Below are 6000 nucleotides of genomic sequence, written 5' to 3'. Positions count from 1 at the left end.
TTCAAGGGCAACGAGGGATGGCAATAAATGTTGGTCAGCCAGCGACGTCCATGTCCCACGAATGAATAATACAAAAATAAGTAACTGTATAAAAAAAGTTTGCTTTTGATTCAGAACATTTGCATATTCATTCTCTGACTTTAATGCGGTCTTTCAGAGCAATACAAAACCATACCATGACGCAGTGTGTTCTTGAGAAATGTGATCATTATTGTTCACAGTGCCATGCCATGAATAGTTTGTGTCACATTAAAGACACTAATGCTGTACAAGTGTTGCGGTGAGAGGTCTCTGTGTTTATAACAGGAGTGGTGGCACCGTGGTTAGCACTGCTGCCTCACAGCGCCAGAGACCCAGGTTCTATTCCCGGCTTGGGTCACTGTCTGTGTGGAGTTTGCACGTTCTCCCCGTGTCTGCGTGGGTTTGCTCTGGTTTCCTCCCACAGTCTGAAAGACATGCTGATTAGGTGCATTGACCCGGACAGGCGCCGGAGTGTGGCGACCGGGGGAATTTCACAGTAACTTCATTGTAGTGTTAATGTAAGCCTTACTTGTGACGAATAAATAAACTTTAAAACAAAAAGGACCCTGTCGTGTTTGGTGTTTATTTCACAATCTGTTTGAATGAACATTGCAGAGGTTCCACTGATTGACAATTCCAAATGGAAACATTTTCCCCCTCCTTCAAAACATGTTAAATTTAACACATTTCAAAGCTCGAATTTACCGGTGCAAAGAAATGTGAGAGTGGGGGAATGATTATTTTGTGCTGCTGGTTTGTATCACTCATGGAGCGGAATAAACTGCTTCCACATTGTACCGAGAGACATTACCGAATTATGTCGGGTGGGTCAGAAGCAAAGCTAATCTCTCACTGCTTAGGTCTAACTCTGTGCTTTAAACACCAGCCTCAGAGAGCATCCTTTTACTATTGGGAAAGTTAATATTGTTTTGGGCTGTGGTTCCTTGCAGACTCCCTTTGAGAAATGTTGTGCCAGTCATGAACTCGGGGGCAGTTTTTCTCAGTGAATTTGTGTCCTGAAATTTGACTGTCAGTTTGACTGGCATTCACCATCGCACCGGAAAGAACCTCACTGCTCCCTTCAACTGAAACTTGAAAGTAGGTGGAATAAATCTGTTCTAATATATTGCTGTTTGACGACACATAGGCCATTCCTGACCCAAACTGATTCTTGTTAAAAGAACGGGTAACCCTCATTTTCATGTGGTTGCATTGTTCTAACAGGAAAGATGAGGCACAGTTAATAGGAGCTTGCGAGAGCCTCCATCATGATGCAAATTTGATGTTACTGACAATCTCGGATCCAGTTATTTAAGCATGAGAGCCAGTCGTTTGAATCTGAGGTGCATAGACATTTCTTCCCGCAGCGGGTGGTGAATCTCTGGAATTCTCTATCCCAAAGGGTGGTGGAGGCTGAATCATTAGAAGTATTTAAAGTGGCAGTGGATAATTATTTGATAGATTGAGGAATAGTGGGCTATGGAGAAATGGCTCGGAGAAGGAGTAGAGGCCAGCATAGATCAGCCATGATCATATTGAATGGCAGGGCAGGTTTCCCTGCTTCTATATCTTATGTTCATAGAATCATAGAATCATTGCAGTGCAGAAGGAGGCCAATCAGCCCCAGAGTCCGCGCCAACTCTCCAACAGACCATCCCACCCAGGCCCTATCCCCATAACCCCACATATTTTCCCCTCTCATCCCCCTAACCTATACATCTTGGCACACTAAGGGGCAATTTAGCATCCACCTAACCTGTATCTATTTTGGAAGTGTGGGAGGAAACCGGAGCACTTGGAGGAAACCCACACAGACACATGGAAAATGTGCAAACTCCGCACAGACAGTTAACCAAGGCCAGAATTGAATCCGGGTCCCTGGCGCTGTGAGACAGCAGTGCTAACCACTGTGCCACCCCCATTGTTCTTGTGTTTTTAAAATTGGTAATAGAGTAGCTTTCAAAATAAAGATTGAGGATTTGATTTCTGAAACTCCAAGCCATGTAAGTTGTTAAAAGAAAATCTCAATGGCAGTGCAAGTGGCGAGGTGACATTGTCAACATCACAACCTTGGAACGTTGTGTCAACAGGAGTTGATGCTTTGATGTTACAAACTGCTGATGATACAGCCTCTTTAATGAGCAGCCAAGGCATAGTCATTTCCACTGTCTCCTCCGATGAGGCTTAAAGAACCATTAATCATAACTCTAATGATGTGATTTGTGACAATGCTGATGTTGTAGTTTTCTCTTTGCTCGGAAGCTGGTGTCTCCAGAGGGATGTGACTTTCTGTTTAGCACCACGGCAACACTTACAGGCAAAACAATTCTTGCCTAATGCCGTCAGTATATCTGAATTTCATCCATAAAACCCTCATTTCTGAATGTCTTTTTGACTAAACATTTTAATGTGCCTTTCAAAAGGCAAATTGGTGAGGAACACATTACTCCTGATCATTGATCTTATCTACATAACTAATCGCTAAGTGAATAATTATGTGAAGAGTCTATAAATTGAGGTTGGAAATCTGCTTTCCATGCATGCATATTATATTCACTATTGAAAACCAATCAATTTTAGCTTGAAATGCTTATATAAGTGTTTTGGGTGGAATTTTCCCGTACCGCCCACCTTAGCGGGTGAGACAGGACCATGCAAATGTATGTTAAGCTTGGGCGGGATTTCCAGTCTTGGGGACAAGCGTGTCTGGAAAATCCCGCCCTTTGTTACACATTACATATTTTTACATTACATATTTTTGCCAATTTATAGAATATTTGCCTTTTCTGATTTGCATTCCTGAGATGTGGGGTGGAATTTAGCACTCTATACATAAAACCGGCATGTGAGAATCTAGGGGCATGGTTTCCACCATCAAGCTGGCAGGGCGGGGCCTGATAGAACCAGCAACGCCAGCTCCACAGAGATCAGGGTGCCATCTTTAAAGAGTGCCTCGATCTGTGTTAAAACAAAGCTCCTCCCCCACCACCCCCCAAGACCCACAGACACAGGTGATCCTTCAATTCCCACACAAACATTGGGCAACACCCCACCCCATAATGAGGCTTCCTAGAGGGCCCACACCTGACACAGAGTCCAGTGCCAGGGTGGCAGAGCAGTGCCTGGGCATGTCTCTCCACCCCTCCCAACCCCCCCACGCCATGGGTTCCCCTCAACTGCTTCCCATTTTTCAACACCTGTTGTAAATCTTGCCGATGGGGGAGTGCTTTACCTGGGCAGAACACATTGTGGGAAAGACATTTAAATTCAGGTGGGGACTTCATTGCATCATCAGTGAGAGGGGGAGAAAATCGGGAAATGAGAAATGAGAGCTCGCCAATTGTCCCCCACCTCCTGTCAGTGGTGAGCTATCTTTCCCAGCACTCAACGTTGGAAACCTCATTGTAATAAATTAACATCTCATTATCAAGCCCATGTGCTGGAATCATACCCCCACATCAAATAATGCATCCATAGCAGCATGGTATCAGAATGGGGTGAAACCTAACTGGTCTTAGAAGGCATGCACCCGGCAATCAGAACTCCCAATTGCCGGCCTTCCAATTCCATCCCAGGCCCCCTTGCCCCCGCTGATCGCCGGCCTCCATGACCTCACCACAATGCCAGTTTACCTGCCCCCCCCCCCTCCCCCCACCCTTGATCACTGGCCTACCCGACATTCCCTCCCACTCGATCGCCGTCCTACCCAAACACCCCCTCCAGGCCAGCCCCCAATTGCCAGCCCCTCAAAGCCAGCCCCAATCGCCAGCCCCCTATGGCCAGCCCCGAACCGCCACCCCCCCCCTCCATGTGCAGCTCCGATCGCCTCAACCCTCTCTCTCGCACCGAGTGCACAGCGGGTCTGTTCTCCCCCACCCCTACCAGCGATTGGCCCTGCTGCCAGTAGGCCCCGCCCTCTCTGGTCATACCTTTTGGTATTGCCTGGTGCCTGGTCGGCAGTGCCAGGGTGCCAAGCTGGCACTGCCAGGGTATCAAGCACCCACCCCTGCCCACGACCTCCCAGGGGCCCTCAATGGCCTCTGTCCTCACCAGTGGGGTGATCCCACCTAGTCCCCTTGGGGACCAGCTTTAATCCCCGTTGGTGGGAACCTCTCCTGGCCAGTCGGGGTGTGAGGTGGAGTGGTGGGGGTGGGGGGGGGGGGGGGGGGGGGGAGAGACACTAGCAAGCCCGGAGATTACTTATATACTATTGTCGCATCATTGGCCTGCAAGTACACCACATCAAGCAAGACACATGGGCACGCTGTCTTGGTGCAGCAATTCATGAGGGCAGCTCACTACCACCTTCTCAAGGGCATCTTTGGATGGGCAATAAATGCTGGCCTAGCCAGTGAACTCCACATCCCGTAAATGAATAAGTAACTTGCCTTGAATACAATTAGCATCCCGACTTAAAATCTCCACTGTGTTTGGTTTATCGCACCTGGATTTAACAGCTTCTTGTCATAAGGATCCAGACCAGTCCAATGGGTTTCACTGTATCCAACTTCTCTGCTTACCTGCAGATATCCGGGGCAGGATGTTCATTCCAGCCTGGCCATCAATTCTCATGTGGTGACTGTGACACTCAGTGAGGTGATGAATGCACAGCTGCAGCTGGTTGAAGGGGACCAAATCCGTGCAAAAGTCGATCTGGTTCTCTTTTACCAGCTTCAGCAAAGCATCTGCTTCTGCCGGAGGACGAGGAAATGTTACGCCGATAAAAAAACAGGGACGTGTTTCCCATGTTACACCACATCGCTAAACATCCTATTTTACAATGAAAACAACGAAGATGAGATGAAGCTTGATCCTGCGATCCAAAAGAGATCTTTATGTTATTCCTCTGTTATATCCCTCGCATTGCTTTTTGCCCCCAAGCAATTTGGCAGACACACATTCTCAGCTAAAGCAACAGTCCATCAAATAAAAACACTGCTAAAATACAACAGCAATTTTCAAGCTTCAGAAAACATAGAAGGTAGAACAGAAAACACCTTAAAAAGACATGTTCACCCGAAAGAGTTTGCTTTTCCTACAATAATGTAACACCCAGGTACAAATTATGTGGAATTAGGCCATGTGTAAGGATATATTCCAAGGGGTTCTAATATAATGACTGTAAAAACAGAGGTTAAACCCTCAGATTATTTTGTAACCCACTGTTCACTATTAACCACTATTCCAAGTGACTTACATCTAGATTGTAGATGTAAAGGCACATCGAGGTTGAATGTCCATAGGGGTTATCCGGATCTTCCATTGTAACTTTGCCGGAAGATCCACGGAAAGCCCGGAAAAATGGCATAAATGGTGATCAGGAGATTCTGCGTGGGAATTCAATCCCAATGTTTCAATGCAACACATCTCCTAGTCTGTCCCTTGAGCCATTTTCAACTCCAAGAACACCCTCATATATTACACTTTGTCTAAAGATTTGTATTGATGGATGCACGGTGTTCACTTGAACTAAGCTCCCCGCGGGCAACTAACAGGATCAGTTTAAATGTTGGCTTTACTGTGCTCCCAATTTTCCTTGCAATTGATGTCAATAAGGAACGCACATGAACTAGATGGGAAATGCCAAAAGTGTTTCATTCTGGACTATTTGCAGCAATCACAGACAGAAGCCTATCATGCCCTGGGATTCATCTGATTTCAAGCCTTGACCCCAGAGGTAGAATAACAGTTTTCAGTACACTCTTATACCTGGATCCCCCAGAACCAGTTTAACTCTAAGCAGGGTCATGTACGCTAACAAATTTTACCTCCTCCTTCTGTGCGATCTTGTAGAAACAAGCTGAATGACAAACTCCTTTCTGGGTGCATTTTTTCGTTTTCGTTTTCGAGGCTGTCACTCAGTAGCCACGACGGCATTTGACTTCTGTACCTATCAAGCAATCTCCAATTAAGTCTCAATCATGACGTTTTTTTTCCACCAATTCCTCTCCTATTGATCTAAAGAGATTTAAGCACATA

General features: G+C 46.2%; 1 long non-coding RNA gene across 4 annotated transcripts in view; it reads right to left on the bottom strand.

Moving 5' to 3' along the window:
• Positions 1 to 4720: 4720 nt before the first annotated feature.
• LOC144509282 (uncharacterized) overlaps positions 4721 to 6000 on the bottom strand; it is a 34258-nt gene continuing 32978 nt past the window's right edge. For 2 of the 4 annotated variants that reach the window (XR_013500435.1, XR_013500434.1), the window contains exon 4: positions 4721 to 4956. This is a non-coding gene — a long non-coding RNA (uncharacterized LOC144509282). Of the gene's footprint in view, positions 5980 to 6000 lie in introns of all 4 variants that reach the window. The other 2 variants (XR_013500436.1, XR_013500433.1) reach the window with 2 other exon arrangements.

The sequence above is a fragment of the Mustelus asterias genome, chromosome 21 (genome assembly GCF_964213995.1).
Source record: "Mustelus asterias chromosome 21, sMusAst1.hap1.1, whole genome shotgun sequence".
Classification (NCBI taxonomy): Eukaryota; Metazoa; Chordata; class Chondrichthyes; order Carcharhiniformes; family Triakidae; genus Mustelus; species Mustelus asterias.
Note: the sequence above shows the minus strand (reverse complement) of the source record. Positions and strands in the feature narration are given on the sequence as shown.